This window comes from Pteropus medius, unplaced genomic scaffold (assembly GCF_902729225.1).
Source record: "Pteropus medius unplaced genomic scaffold, Ma_sr-lr_union100, whole genome shotgun sequence".
In the NCBI taxonomy this organism is placed as follows: Eukaryota; Metazoa; Chordata; class Mammalia; order Chiroptera; family Pteropodidae; genus Pteropus; species Pteropus medius.
In genome coordinates, this window is record NW_024355205.1 from 11,544,780 (window position 1) to 11,560,857 (window position 16,078).

Here is a 16,078-nt window from a genome sequence, read left to right on the forward strand (position 1 = left end):
GCCCTCTCAAAACATGGCAGTTTACTTCTTCAGGACTAGTAAGAGAATTTATCTCATACTTCTAAGAGGAGCCCCATTTGTTTAAAGGCTCTTGAATTAGGTGGTATAGACCCACAGTAATTTTTTTTTTGATAAACTCCAAGTCAGCTAATTTGGGACCTTAATTTATATATATATATCTGCAAATCCTTCCACTTTTTTCCTGTAACAAAACTTAATCATTGTCGTATATCCATCATATTCCTCATCCTGACCACATAGAAGAGGAGGGGATCACATGGGTATGTATATCAGGAGGAAAGAGTCTTGGGGGCATCTCAGAATTCTCCCTACTATAGAAATGTGTGATACTTTCATTGTAAAATTTTGCAAATTCATAAAAGAGCTGAAACTTTTAATTCATTCTTGTGGTTAGAAAAATATATGTTTTTGAAAAATGGAGATACTGTCTTATTTTCTGCTTTATCCATCAGGTGTTAAAAGATTTTAAGAAAAGAATTTAAAAATTATTAATTTTGTCTATTGTTAGGTATATAAAGATTGTACGTAACAAAATTGTCCAAGATAACTAAGTTGAGTAATGGCAGAGTTAGGCTTGCCCCCATATCTCTGACACCAATCAGTGCTCTTACCAGTATTTTATTGTTCTTCATGAACAGATACTGAATTTTATTGTGTATATTTCTGCATTTATTGAGGTAGGTTTTTTTTTCTTAATGTATTTTACTTATTTTCAAATGTTTTACACACCTTGCATTCTTTTTATGGAGTCTTTGAAGATTAACTTTTTATCTTCGGTTTTCAACAGTTTTGTTTTGATTTTTCTTCATGGATTTCTTTTAATTCATCTCACTTGATGTTTGTGGAGTTCCTAGATTTTATCTTTTGATTTATTTCATCAATTTTGGAGAATTCCAAGACATATCTCTTCAGATATGACTTCTGTTTCATTCTTTCACTCTTCTTCGAGTTTAATTAAATGCATTTTAGATTTTCTCGGTGTGTATTTCACATCTCTTTACTTTCCAGTTACTTCTATATTCCTGTGAATTTTCCTCTAACCTACTTTATGTTCACTAATTTCTTTCAGCATGTCACATCTACCATCAGATGTATTCAAAAGTGTGTGTCTGTTAGGTTTGCGTACAATAAAATGCACACACATTTAGTGTGCGGATAAATGAAATTTGTCAATTATATATCCTTACAATGAAAATTTACACATAAAATATTTTCAGCCATCTCAGAAAATTGTCACATGCTCCCTTTTAGTAATCTCCACTCCTATAATCACTCAGTTTTGATTTCTGTCATCATTCATTAGTTTTGCTTGCTTTTGAATATATAAAATTATATAATAAACACTCCATGTCTTTGTTCTTTTTCTCAAACTAATTTTTGTGATTCTTCCTTGCAGTTGCATTCTTTTTATTGCTAAATAGTATTCCTTTTTATGACTATACCACGACTTATCCATTCTTCTGGTTTATGGACATTTGGGTATTTTCCACTTTTATAAAAGGATGTCTATAAATGTTTTTGTTTGTCAGGTTGTAGATCATTCTTCATTTCTCTTGAATAAAGTATGTATTGTGAAATTGCTAGATTATAGGCTAAGTAATCGTTAATGTTAAAGGAAACCACTTTACCCAAGTGATAATAACATTTTGCATTGCTTCCAGTAATATATGAGAATTCAGGTGTCTCCGTATCTTTGCCATATTTTGATATTATTAGTCATTTTTTGTTATTCTAGATGGTGCAAAGTAATATATCATCATGATGGTATCAATTTGCACTTCTCTGATTTTCATATACTTTTCGGCCATTTGTGTATCTTCTTTATGAAAGGTTTATTCAGATAGTTTTCCTATTTTGTCAATTGCGGTGTTTGTTTACTTACAATAAAATTATAAAGGTTCTTTACATATTCTGGATATAAGTCCTTTGTCAGACATAGACATTGCAATTTCCCCCCCACTAGGTGACTTGCCTTTTTATTTCTGAAACAGTGTCTTTTGATTAGCAGAGGTATATAATTTTGATTGTCTTGTTGTTTTGAGGGTAAATGATTTTAGGTCCTATCTAAGAAATTTGTCTTTCCAAAGACTTCCAAGATAGTGTAAAACTTCATCAAGAAGTTTTATATTAAATTTAGGATTTTACATATAGAACTATAACATTTCAATTTAAAGATCAAAATTCAGTGTTCTATTTATGTTGACTCTCATGATAACAGTGTATATCTCTATCTTCTGAAATTGCTTTTATCCATGTTTTGTAGAGGTCTAAAATCCCATTTGCTTTTATTTCTTTCAGCGATTCGATATGTTTGATGCTATTTCAAATGGTATTCTTTATGTTTCAATTGTTTGCATCTAGTTATAGAAATACATATAGTAGTTTAAGTTGGTCTTTGAATTCTACACTTGTTAACTTCACTTATAGTTTGTGTAGTTTTCTTTGTCTCAGATTCCAAGAGATAGTCCACATTAACAGTAATCTCCAAATAGTTTTCCTTCTTTATTTCTAACAGTTATGCCTATTTTGCTTGCCTTCTTGCACAAATTAGGCTCATCAGCACAACATTGATTAGATATGGGTAGTGAAAGAAGACATTCCTGATTTATTGTTCCAGACAAATATCTCTTAGGGAGATGTTTTCAACATTACTGTAATGGTAATTGCATGATTTCTAAAGTCATAAAATTATTTTCCAAGCAAAAGTAGCATATTTATTCATTCACTTAATAGTCATTTAATATACAGTCAGATACAAAGACAGAAAAAGCTCTTGTCCTCACGGAACTTATAGACAGCATAAAAACAAGAGATGGGAGCACTGATAATAAACAAGTTGATAAATAAGATAAAGTTTGTTACAGAGTATTACTAGTGTAAACAGTAATTGAGTACTTTTTTTTCCCAATTACATTACAACTTGTGTTTTTTAAGAGTGGTATTTCCTGTCTACCTTAAAATCGCCCTTGCCATATAAGCTCCATGTATCTGACTAGTATATTTAAAAAATAAATAAGTAAGTTATGGAGTGACAGAATTAAAAATATATAATTTTTTTTTTGCTTGGAAAATAATTTTATAATGAGAATATTTCTCAAAAAAAGTTAAAATGTGTTTTTTTTCTTTATCTGAGGGAAGCTTTATCTGAGGGAAGCTTTATCTGAGGAAAGCTTTATCTGAGGAAAACTTTAGCTGAGGAAGCATTACTAGACACTCACCCTTAGCAGAAAACTTAGTTTGTACCATCTATCACATTTTATTAGTTTTATACGTCTATTTACTCACGAGATTCTCAGAACTTTGACATGTGAAACCAGACAATGCTTAAGAAATAGTGCTCCCTAAATGTATGTCTAATGAATAAGTGAATTAAAAGCTATAAACATTGTTGATCCAATGAGTAAAATATTCAAGAAATTCTTCATTTTAGTATACTTTACTTATATATACCAGCAATTTAGTATTTGTCAGTTTTGCTATATTTTGCCAGGATCTCATTTCATGGTAAAAATGAAACTTTATAGTATATGTCAGAAAACATTATTTTCTATTTGATAAGGACATTGCTTGCATTTAGAGACAATAACTTTTCTTTCTGTTAATGCCATCATTCCTTCAAGAGCCTAAGGCACTGACATATATTACAAAACAAAAGGCCATACAGAAAAGCACTTTAAAATTTCAGCATAATATATAAGTTAAATTGATTTATACTTACAAGTGACAACTTTTTGCTGAAATTAGATGGATGTGTTCACAAGTCAATAGTTAAAGAAACTGAAAGCTGTGCCTATGTTCAATATGCATACAACGAGACACTGTTCACCAAGCTATTGTGAAGGAGAGCATGGCTATATACCCAAGTATCCAAAATGTCCAAATATTAAGGTTCTCCTAAAATAAACTTCTGGATTTAAAAAACAACAACAAACACAAAACACCTCTTGATTTTGTTCATCACACTAGGAATGACATCAGAATATCACATGTTCATTCATGGTTTCTGTATATTTAAAAGTAAGCAGAAGTCAATTTCAATGTAGAAGCAATATAGTTTTACTTTCTTTAAAATGAGCTATGCCATTATTTTCTTTAAAAATCAGGTTTTCTTTCTTTTAATCCAATATTTTCTTATATGCCAGAATAAAATTTTAGGTAAAATTTCTAAGTTAATAATCTCTATTTCATACATTCTCCTTTGTCCAAAATAAATACCCAACATATATGAAAATTTGAAGATTTGGGATTTAGTCACACCCAACTATAACTTTAATCTGAAATGCAGTCAGTTTCTAAATTTTCATTTATTCTGCCCACTTACATTAAACACTGGAATATTTACTGCTTACTTGCATGTCCATGCTCTCTTTAAAATGCTAATGCTGAGCAATATATTTTTATAAAATCTTTTTTTCAAACATACAATCACAAATAAATCAAGAATAGAAAGAGGAGACAATGAAAAGACATTACTAATTAAAATAGAATCAGTCACCTTTTACTGAAAGTTAAAGTCGAAATAAGAGCTCTACTGGTAATTCATTTTAACATGAACAGAAATAGCGACAGATTTAATGATGAAAGAGATGATTACTGAAAATATAGTTATTATTGATACAGTCATTTGGGATTGATGGAAAAAGGGACAACAGAATGTCTTAAGCAACTGTTGGTTTGAATCATATGAAATTACTATTTTTTAATCTAATAATACAGCAATTGCATGTGGTTCAAACAAATATAGTTTGCCAGGGAGTGTAGCAGTTATTTTGAATTAGTAACTGATCTATAACAAGCTACATCAACCTCTGAATACTAATGAGATCACATTAACATTTAGCATTGCATTAAATATTTCCGAGGGACAAAATTGCTCAATCACCAATACCCAAGTGACTCGTCAAATGGAGAAGCTCTATATTAAGTATTGGAAAGAAAGTGGATTCTCATATGTTTGCTCATGGGAGTGTAAATTGGTTAGAATCTTAAGAAAAACATTTGGCATTATATAAAGTCGAGCATGTTCTAAAACTCAGCAATTCCATCCTCAGATATATGCTTAAGGAAAACTCTTACATAGGTATTAAAATAAATGTAATAAAAAAAAGGCTTTTAATAACAAAATTCTTGAATGAAACCAAATGCACACTGACAGGAGAATAGATTAATAAATTGTGGTATATTTACAATGAAGTATTTAATAGGAGTAAAAATATATACAGCTACACGCAACAATATTGATGGAATCTCAATATACATTTGAGTGAAAAGCCTCCCTAATATTAGATAGAATATGATATTGGTTTAATAAAGCAAAACATTTTTTATTAAAAGTTAAACAGTGAAGTTTTAAAATGTGATAAAAGTAACATAAAAAGGCAAAATGTTGAACACAAGATTCAGGATAATTGTTACTTTGAAATGTTTTGGTCACAGAGAACATATTTACAGATGTAATATGTTTTCTGCTGTCCAGGTTTTGTTTTTAATTATTTCATGGACATTTATTATATTATTCTAGATAAGAAAATACCTGAATAAAGGAAAACTTCCTGTAGACAAATTCTGAGTGTGTCAGAAAGCAAACATTGCAAGTAATCTAATTCAATGAATATGTAGTTCAAAATAAGAAAATAAATGAATAATAAAGTTAAAACATGAGAGTGGGGTAATATTATTCCTATTTACAAATAAGTAAGCCAAGGTACAGTCAAGTTTATGAAGATATTATTAGTTAGATGATTCTATCTTATGAACTACTTTACAAAAGGAATGCCTAATGGCATATTTGATGGGAAATATGAGATCTTGCCCCAACGGACCATATCTGATCTATCATCCAGGCAGTGTGCCAGAAGTTTGTATCATTAGAGTACCTGCATTTTTTAATTCTGGCTTTGTTTTCAGAAAGTTCCCTGACTTTGGCGATCCAGTTACATGCTATCGCAGCTCCAGCCACATTAGCCTTGCTCTGCTCTGCTCTCCTTCTAGCATGCTCTTCCCAAGATGTCTCCTATTTTCCTAGATAAATTCTGGTCTGTACCACATCTTCCTTAAAAAAGGTCTGACATCACTGAACAAAATTGCAACCCACCCACTCCCACCTTGTCACTATTCGTCCCATTGTCTATTTTTGTTTTTTAAACTCCCTGTTTTCTTTACTAAATTTCTTTAACTTTGTACTTTATCACCTCTTTATGTAATTGTTCAATTGTTCAATATTTTTCACTTTTAATCTTATTACTATTTAAAATGTAAATACCTTAACCTTATATTTCTTATTTATATGTGGAGATAGTACCATTTTACTTAGGTTGGTTGTACTTTGAAAGCTGATAGCAGAAAGTACTTTTTTTAAAGTTACATTTTAAGACATTTTTATCTTATTTACATATGGTTATGGGAACATATACAAAGGGGAGCTCTACATCTTTGGTTCTCTGATGGAGAGTTTATACAATAAAGGATTCCAAATAAGGATACTTAATGTATAAACTTGTATAATTAGCAGTGAAGTCTCCCTTATTGTTTTCCTTCACAAGCATACCTGCCTAGTGATTTGTAGATTTTAAGAAAGTAGCTTTGCCGTGTGCTAGCTTGACCACAAACGATATCATAAAATTTCTATTCGCAGAAGCACCAAGATAAGTAGAGAGCCCTACGGATAGCTTTTGTGTTATATATATGAGTATCGGTTTGGGAAAAATGTTGAATTAGGAGTATCGCCATTTATCATGGAAATTAAGATATTTGAGAGATTGTTTTCTGGTATCTCTTTTTCTCAAAAAGTTTCTCACCAAGTTCAATGCACTGTAGAAACTCATTCAAATATTTTATAGTGAATCATATTTAGCTTTGGTGTATTGCTTCATTCGGGGCAATAATGAGGCTTGAATAATGACACTTGCGAATGGAATAAATATACTATGGAATAATAACAGCAGATTCCTCTATCCCTCACTTTGACTAGAGCAATAAACACTTTTAAGGTTTTAACACACATGGGGATATCATATATACACAAGCTCCAGTTTCTGCTGTGCTATCGCTCTTCTTGCTTGTAAGTGATAGCTTATTGTTCAAACTGCATTTTATTCAGTCAGCATTATCTCGTAATATAAATTGCCTAAATTTTAGCAGCTGAAATGTGTATAGTCTAGACTATAGGACACAAAAGAGACAATCCTTAGCAATACTGAAAACAACTGTGACTTGTGTATCTGAATTCTAGTTTCTCTTGAATAATGCTCATTTATGAAATTGAGATGTTTGCCTTACTGTGCCAAAAATAGCTTATATTTGTATAATACTTCACTCCAAAAAACATCAGATTTATAGTAGGGCTTTTATTTTTACAAAGAATTAAAAAATCATATCTAGATTTCAGCCAAAAATAAATTTAAGTGATTTAGTTCAACTCTCTCTTTATAGAGTAAGAATCTATATCAGTTATGTTTTCAAAATAAAACTGATCTGAAGTAGTAACCCTGGGTGACTAGAAAATATATTTTCTTTTCAGTTAAACACAAATATGATCAAAGAAAACTGAAAAATATTATATATTCTAAAGTTTAACACCCCACCAAGATCTGCACAGGAATATTTTAATTTTAAGTTTTGTGATCATTACATACATCTCAACCCTTTCAACATTTCTGTTGCTCTTTCTCATACACTTGGATAAATACCAAGTAAATATATTTAAAGGAAAGAAATATGGAAATATTTGACTTATTTCAGATCATATGTGGCATATTGAAATTATTTAACAGCAATTTAAATTGTTTGTAATCAAATAAGAAAGCATGTTAGCAATTTAATTGGATCCATGGAGTTTGAATGGATTTCCTATGCAGAGTTGTTAAACTGTAATCCTAACAATGGGCTGGTGCTAATCCTGTCCTTTTATTCATTTAGAGAGGGGATTTACCAAATGAAAAAAAATAGTGGAGAGGGCCTGCCTGGGTTTATATAGAATTATAGCACATTATATTTCTGGCTTTTGTTTTACCTGTATGCTTTATTTATTAAAAATGTAAATCTTCACATAGCCTTATCAAACATCACTCAACATAAATTGCCCTAAAACATTTTGATCCTTTGAAGGCCTCTGAAAAGCCAAAGTAGGTAACAATTAGATCATATTTTCAGGTCTATGCATGTTGCTGATAGAAGAGATCCAGATATGTGCTTTACTTGCAAAGGAATTTATAGACAATGATTTCAAGGCCATAGGTATTAATAATTAAGAAAATGTAGCAATTGGCATTATTTTAACATGCTATAAATAAAAATACATATGTACATATGTATTCTAAATACACAGTGTATGTATGCACATTGGGTAACTAAAACAGCACTTCAATGCAAACCAAAAGGATGTTAGTGTCAGGCAATGGAAATAAGTCAGCCCAATTTAGAGTTGCTGGGGAATATTTAGTGAAGGGATGAATACGATTATAGAAGAAGCAGAAAAACAGTGAAACATTGCCACAAAACAGTCCAAGAAGTCCAAAATCTCAGGAGATAACAGTGGGCTATTTCAAAAGATTGGAGATTGCATTCAAACAGCCCTAAGTTTGAATCCTGACTCAAATGCTTAGCTGTGACATTTATGACAAGTTTCTAAGAGTTTTAAAGCTTGTATCTGTCTTAGCTTGGGCTGCAAAACAAAATACCATCGACTGGGTAGCTTGAACAACAGAAATTGATTTCACATAGTTATAGAGGTTGGAAAGTCTAAGATGAAGGTGCTGGGCCATTTGGGGCTGTTGAAGGCTCTCTTTCTGGCTGTGTTCTCATGTGACTCTCTTTCGATGTGTGCATGTGAAGGGAGAGAAAGAAAGATTTCTCTTTTCCTTTTCTTGTAAGGGCATTAATGCCATCACGAGGGCCCTACCCTAACCCTAATTACTTCCCAAAGTCTCCACCTCCAAGTACTGTCATATTGGGGGTCACAGTTTCAGCATACACATTTAGATGGGTGAGGGGACACAAACATACAGGCTATCACAGAATTCTCTGGAAATGGCATACAACAGGCTTGGTTTGAATTGTGAAGATTAGAACAGAGTGAACTTGGTGCTGCTGCTGCTGCAGTTTATGAGCCTCAAGGGAAGGAGTCAACAATGGATCAAAACAAAATGGCCTCTGCTGGCAGAGGTCCAAGGCAAGAACACTCAAATTCAAATGGAATGTGATAGAAGATGTATAAGGAACAAAAGAACTGACAAATGGTTTTGAACTCTTAGCTTATTATCTATTTTTAAGATATGTAAGAAGTGGACAGAAAATTGAACGTGCTTTTAAAGAGAGAAGCAAATTACATTGGTAAAAATCGTTGGAGTGCTATGACATTTCTCATCCTCCTCTTAAACCAAATAAGGAGAGTTTCACAAGAACCACAAACAAAGCTTCCTATATGTCCTCGGGTTTTACAGGCCACAGAAGTGAGCCTGAAACACATCTGAAAAATGCGATGCTAAAAGAATATCATGGTTTGCTTGAAGTGGCAGAATAGGCGACGAGGCAAAAGGTATACCTTTCCCTCGGACCAGATGTGGGCTGCAAGAGAATCTGTCAGGTTCTGCAAGGACCTCACCCAACTGGACTAAGACTGAGAAGGCTGTAAGACTATACAAGTGTCCTGTTAGGGCCAAAGCTGAGTTAGTGTAGCGGATGGCATAAAGGTCAGCTGGAGGAGACCTCAGTAACAAGCAGTTGGAAGATGATGGAGTGGGAGAAGGGATTCTCTGAAAAACAGAAAATTATTTCAAGAAAGAAGTCAGTAGTGAATGTCTGCCAGGTTGAGAAAGGGCCAACAGCAGATCTAAACAGAATTAAGCTCCACTTCTGACCCCAGATCACCTCTCCTCTGATTGAATCTTTGATGGGGACTGTGGGATCAGAAGATGGAACTAAGGAGGGAGGGAGGAATTGGCAAAGGAGGACATAATCTGATTTTTTTTTAAGTGCATACTTCCAGACCTGAAGCAGCAGCCAGTGAGAGTGGGAGAGAAATCTTAATATATTTGAGGTTCAGAGTTCTGATTATTATACTAACTCATGACTTTATCTCATTAAATTAAACTATTTTGAGGCTTAGAAATAACTGAGAACCTACTCATGAATTGATCCCTGAAGCACACAGAATCAAGCTAATGAGTAAGTTTGAAAACTGGGAAAATAAATAAAGTTGTCTTATGACTTGCATATGGAGACCAATATGTTTAATAAAATAGTTACATTACTGCATAGTGATTAATACTAATACTTCTATATTAAACAGTTTATAGTACACTAGTATTCCTTTTATACTTTCAGGAAATATTATATACTTTACAAAAATTTTCCCACCTTGTAAAATTAAAATGAACTTTTAAAGATTTTAGCATATAAATGTACTGTGAAAATTCTATTTATGTAGAAATTTGCGCCTATTGCCTCCATTCCCAAAGGTTAGGTATTATTGTCTCTGGGCATATCTTCAAAAACTTTAAAGAATATACTACTTATGGATCAAAAAAACACAGATTTCATTAACTAACTAACGTTCTTCTGGGCTTTGAGATCCACTTAGTGGAAGTGCAAGTCGTTGAGTTTCAGTTCTATTTGCATTTATGATGCTGCTGAAGAACAAACCCCTCTCAGGAATATCAATTATTAAAGGAGTATCTGCAGTCTAGCAGATAATCAGTAAGGAAGCCAACAAATAAAGCAACCCCAGGGATATGTTCTTCCAGCCTTCTGTCTGAAGTCCAAGGTACTTTTCTGGTTTACATAGCAGCTGTTGTCAGTGTCACTAAGAACAAAGCAAAAAGGATGCCAGAATTTTTTGAAGTACATTTGATTGCCTTTTTGAGTGTCATGAGGAAACAATATTTATTTTACTTACTGTTAAAAATATGAAGAGAAAAATAGGCATCTATCCATGTTTTTCTTTGGAAGTGGTTTTTTTCATAATGTATGTTCTTATTTTTAAAAATACCTCTAGAAATATTTTAAGTCCCTTTATATCAAATATTTCTTTGGTCACCAGTAAGGCATCACTCTGACTCTGTACTTTATCTTTAAGGTTATGTAAGGAACTATAGATTTCAAGGTTGCTATAAGCGAATAGATAATAGCGTTAATAATATTGTACATGAAATATTTTTATACAGAAAATAACAGAGTATATTGGTTAGGATTTAAAATTATCACCAATTATCATAAACATGTATATATATTATTGCTTTTTTATTACTTTATACTATGTGATAAAATGTACAATTTTAAAGCTGAATTTTGGAAATTACTGAAAAATTGAATTTTAAATGTGGCAACAGCATTGACTCAGCTGTAAGTTCTAGAGATTTATACATAAATTTATAAAACCTATGGCTCGAAAGTTAAAATATTTATCAAAGAATGTTATTTAATACTTAAGAATCACATAATTTCATTATACCATAACTCAGAATAATAAGAGATCAAGAGTTTCTATTTTTTCACAAATGCATTCCTAGAACTTAGAACGGTAACTGAACTTAATGCTCAAAAGATATTTATTAAATGAATAAAAAGGAGAATCATAACTACTGATACAGTATTGGTATCAGGTACTGATAACTCTTACTTTGGAGTCAGACAGAAAATAGTTTAAATCCCAGTTCAGCCATTAAATTCTTTTATTATTTAAAGAAAGATAATCTGGAACTTATTTCCAGATTACCACCTAATTCATAATGTCATTTTATTGGACCACCTGGCATGTAAATCAGCATTAAAAGATACAATTGGAATTGGCTAGAATGCACTCTATAGGGAGGTGTCTTCAGCCATTGGCTTTCCAGCCTTCCACCAACTCTCCCAGGGCTGCACTGCCTGAGCTGGGAAGCGCCTCTGTCTTAGCTGCCTCTACCTGGGTGGCCACTTCCTCACCCACCACAAGACCTTCAACCAGAGCCTGGCCGAGTGGAAGCTCTTCATCTACAACTGGACTATCAGAGAATTCCTGGAGTTCACCGCCAAACGCTGTGGCTTGATCTTGCTCTTCTACCAAGTCTTTCATGGGGACCTGGCTGTACTCTTTTCATTCACAATGTGAGCTATGCTTTGGGCTCTGAATGATGAAGTTCTAAATTATCGTGACCAGATTCCTAGTCAAGGACTTCTGATTTTTCCAAAACCAGTGACTGCATTGGAACATACATTATGTCAGATCCAAGTTCCTATAAAGGGTGCATGCATTGAAGACCTTTTAAAGTTTCTAAAGCCATATAATCTAGAAGAAAAGAATCACAGTTTGTCCTGACAGAGCACTTTTTGAATGAAAAGGTCCAGTGTGTGTTGCATATCAGTTTCTTGTTTACTTCAAGTATGCAGTTGGGTGAATTATCCTGATTTTGGTTATTTCAAGTGAAACTTGTATTTTTGTAAAAATAAATAGAATACTGTAATTGGATTAAAGTTTCAAGGAGAACTAAGAAGAGCATGTATTTCAAAGGATGAAAACACAGCAGTTTTATGAACTTATCCTCCCAATGGAATTATAAACTTAAAATACTTTCCATAGATATTTACAGCCATTTGTTGCTGTTCGGGTCATCTTTGATCCTAACAATACTGGGAAAGAAATAATAGTCAGGTGCAGGATTAATGGATCACCCAAACTGAAAAACCAGGATGGTGACAAGTTTTTAGGACTAGTTGTGTTCACTATCACAATGTATTCATAGTATTAGTAGGTTATCTCCACAGAGTAAATGCTGTGTTGTCTGTTTTCATTTTGTATAAATTAGATCTGCCATTGTAGTTATAAGTATACCTTGGAGAAAGGTGGAGTGGTACATGACACTGGGGTAACATCATAATATACTTCCATATCATCATGTTCAGTGTCCTCCAAAGTAACTACCAATTTCCTTTGCTGCCTTTTGAACCAGTGTGCCGTCACTAGGTAAGGACAGTAAACACTTGATTTTAAACACACAGAATCGGGGACTCGTCCTATTTTTATAATGTTTAATTGCCAAGTGTCTAAAGCTTAATGTGCTGTGCTATATAAATACTTTATGGATTTAATACTGGTTAATGTGTGTGTGTGTGTGTGTATTATATTTTAAAGTTTGGAGGATAAAATAGTACCTGACCAATATCAGGTGACTTTATTGCTGCAAGGAAAGTAATATATGGAGAAGTTCTGTATGTAAGGAATAAAAAAGAAAATAAAAGTGGATTCAAAAGTGTTGTCTTAGATTCTTTGTAAAATTATTATTATTATTATTATTATTTTTTACATGCTGAATTAGACTGGATCTTTTTGATTAAGAACACAAAGTTTTTGTTGTAAAATACATAAAAGAAATAGCAATGGGATTATTTTAGTGCTGTGACTATATTTCATAAAGTATATTAGGCCAGAAATGAAACAGCATTTTTGGTTAGCCAGTATAAAAATGCACCTAATTTTTTATGAAATTAAATTCATAAAATTTAAATTGTACAATAATTTGTCAGCTTGTTACTCTTTTTATTTAGCAGACTGTGGACTCTAATAAAAATATAAGTTGTGAAATATAAAAAATGTATATGTGCTGTTATTAAAAAACATAACTTTAAAAGGAAGGAACAAATATATTTTAATATATTAAATAACAAGATCAAATTCTGTTTATTTTTCTTGTAAAATCAATTTATTTTAATTGATCAACTATGGTAACATTTTATAGTGACTTAATATAATCTAAATGTATCAAATTATGATAAATAGGCTATTCATAATTTTCAAAGAAGTTCTATTTAATAGAATATTTGACAACTCCTTAAAGATTATTATAATTAGTTTAACTAGCATCAGCCTGCAGCTATATACTTAGAAAAGTTTTCCCGAGGCTTTGTCATCATTTTTTGTCTTAACGATTTTATTGACTATATTCCAAACTTTTAGATGTAGAAATATAATTTCTTTTAATTAGAAGTTAAATTTTGATACCCGAGGGAGTTAAAATTTAAAATGGTGTTTTTTATAGTACTTCTGAAAGTCTTAACCTCTGGTGAGTATTTAATGTAAATAGGCAAATTTATATTTGAATTTTAACACAATCTTCCTCTGGATTTGGAGAATTTACATATATTCTACTCTTAGTTTTTTTTTTCTTTAAAACAGAAATATTTTATACAATTCTATGGTGATAAATGATGACAATATTGATTTAAAACATTTCCTGACACACAGTAGGTGCACAACAATTTTAGTGTCCTTTTTTTCTTGAAAATGCTTTTCTTGCAAATTTTGATGATCCCTAGTAACTAAGTCTACATTTTTTTTCTATGAGAGAGAAATTAAATAATTAGATTTGGAAATTAGTTTTGAATATTTTCATTACACTTTTCTGTCTCACTGTGTTTCTCTTTGATCTTTTTCTTGCTAAATGGTCTCTTTTGGAAGAAAATTAGACTTTTTTGTTGATAATGAAAATATTGTTTAGTATGTTAATGTGTAGAGGCAAAACAGCATTAAAGTTCAGAAAAAAAATGAAATCAAGATCTTTGGGGTAGAGCTGGAGTCTCAGCATTAAGACTATCCACTCACAGGTTCTCAAAATTTTTGGGAAAGAAGCATGGGGAAAAAGTGAGGGAGTTTAATAATCTGTAATACATTATTCATGATACCTTGCAATATGCCTTCAGCACCATACACTTGAGTATTATTTAATTCCATCTTCTCCCAAATCCAATTAATTGTCAAGAATTTTCAAACCTATCTCCAATACTTGATGAATATCTCTCTCTATATATTCATCCTCATTATCACTACTCTAGGCACAATTTCCTCCAAGTTATTCTGCTCAGAATTGCAGTGCAAAAATACTTCCCAGTGTCCATCTGATGATGTTTGCTATTAACCGAATGTTTGACTTCACCCCTCTCTCAATCGTTATGTCGCAGTCCTAATTCTCAATGTGATGATATTTGGAGGTAGGGCCTTTTGGATGTAATTGAGTTTGGACGGGTTTCTGGGTACGGAGTCCCCATGATGGAATTGGTGCCTATCATAGTTAATTTTATGTGTTGAATGGATCTTAAGTGCCCAGATATTTAGCCAAACACTTCTGGGTGTATCTGTGAGGGTGTGTCTGGATGGAATTAGCATTCGAATCGCTGGACTCAGTAAGGCAGTTTCTCCACCCAAGGTCAGTGGTCATTTTTCAGTCCTGAATAGAACCAAAAGGCAGAAGAAAGAATTCAGCCCTTCCTGCCTGATTGCTTGAGAGGAATATCTTCTTCCCTTGGTACTTCAGGTTCTAAGGTTGTCACACCCAAACTGGAATCTACTTTTTGACTTTGCTGGTTCTCAGGCCTTTCTGCTTATACTAATACCACAGCTTTCTCATCTTCAGCTTGCAGATGGCAGATCACAGGACTTCTTAGCCTCCATAACTGTATGAGGCAATTCCTTATGACAAATCTCTTTATTTACATTTATAAATATACAGTCAGTCATTCAGATCCATGGGTTCTGCAATCATGGATGCAACCAGAATCAAAAATAGTTTTTAAAAAATGTTACGTTATTGCTGAGATGTATTATGTAGGTGGGCCTGCAATGGTTGCATCTGTACTGCACATGTACAGACTTTCTTGTCATTTATTTCTTAAAGAATATAGTATAGCAACTAGGTATTATAAGTAATTATAAGTAATCTAGAGATGATTTAACCCTTTTCTTGTTTAGAAGAAAAAAGTGCAGCTCGCTGCCAGTGTTCATTTAACATCATGCATGAGAATGCTGTGTTTTCTAAGATTTGACATTTTCAGCAATTAAGAATTATTATATTTTGTAAATAGACTACTACTAAAAACAGAATGCTATAAATAGAATGATGTCGTTTGTTTCCAAAGACTATTGATATATTACAACAGTGCAAACATAATGATAAAAGTGAGACATTTCGTGGCAACATTTGGGGGTAAGGTTAGGACAGTAATCCATGAGTTACCTCGTGGTCAATGCTACAGCCGTAAGAGCCTCCGGGAGTATTCTAAGGGTGAACTGGAAATGAGATACCATACA

The 16,078-nt window shown here is 32.5% G+C and overlaps 1 pseudogene; it reads left to right on the forward strand.

Moving 5' to 3' along the window:
• LOC120598827 (sodium/potassium-transporting ATPase subunit beta-3-like) overlaps positions 1 to 12,740 on the forward strand; it is a 66,469-nt pseudogene extending 53,729 nt beyond the window's left edge.
• The last annotated feature ends 3,338 nt before the right edge of the window (positions 12,741 to 16,078 follow it).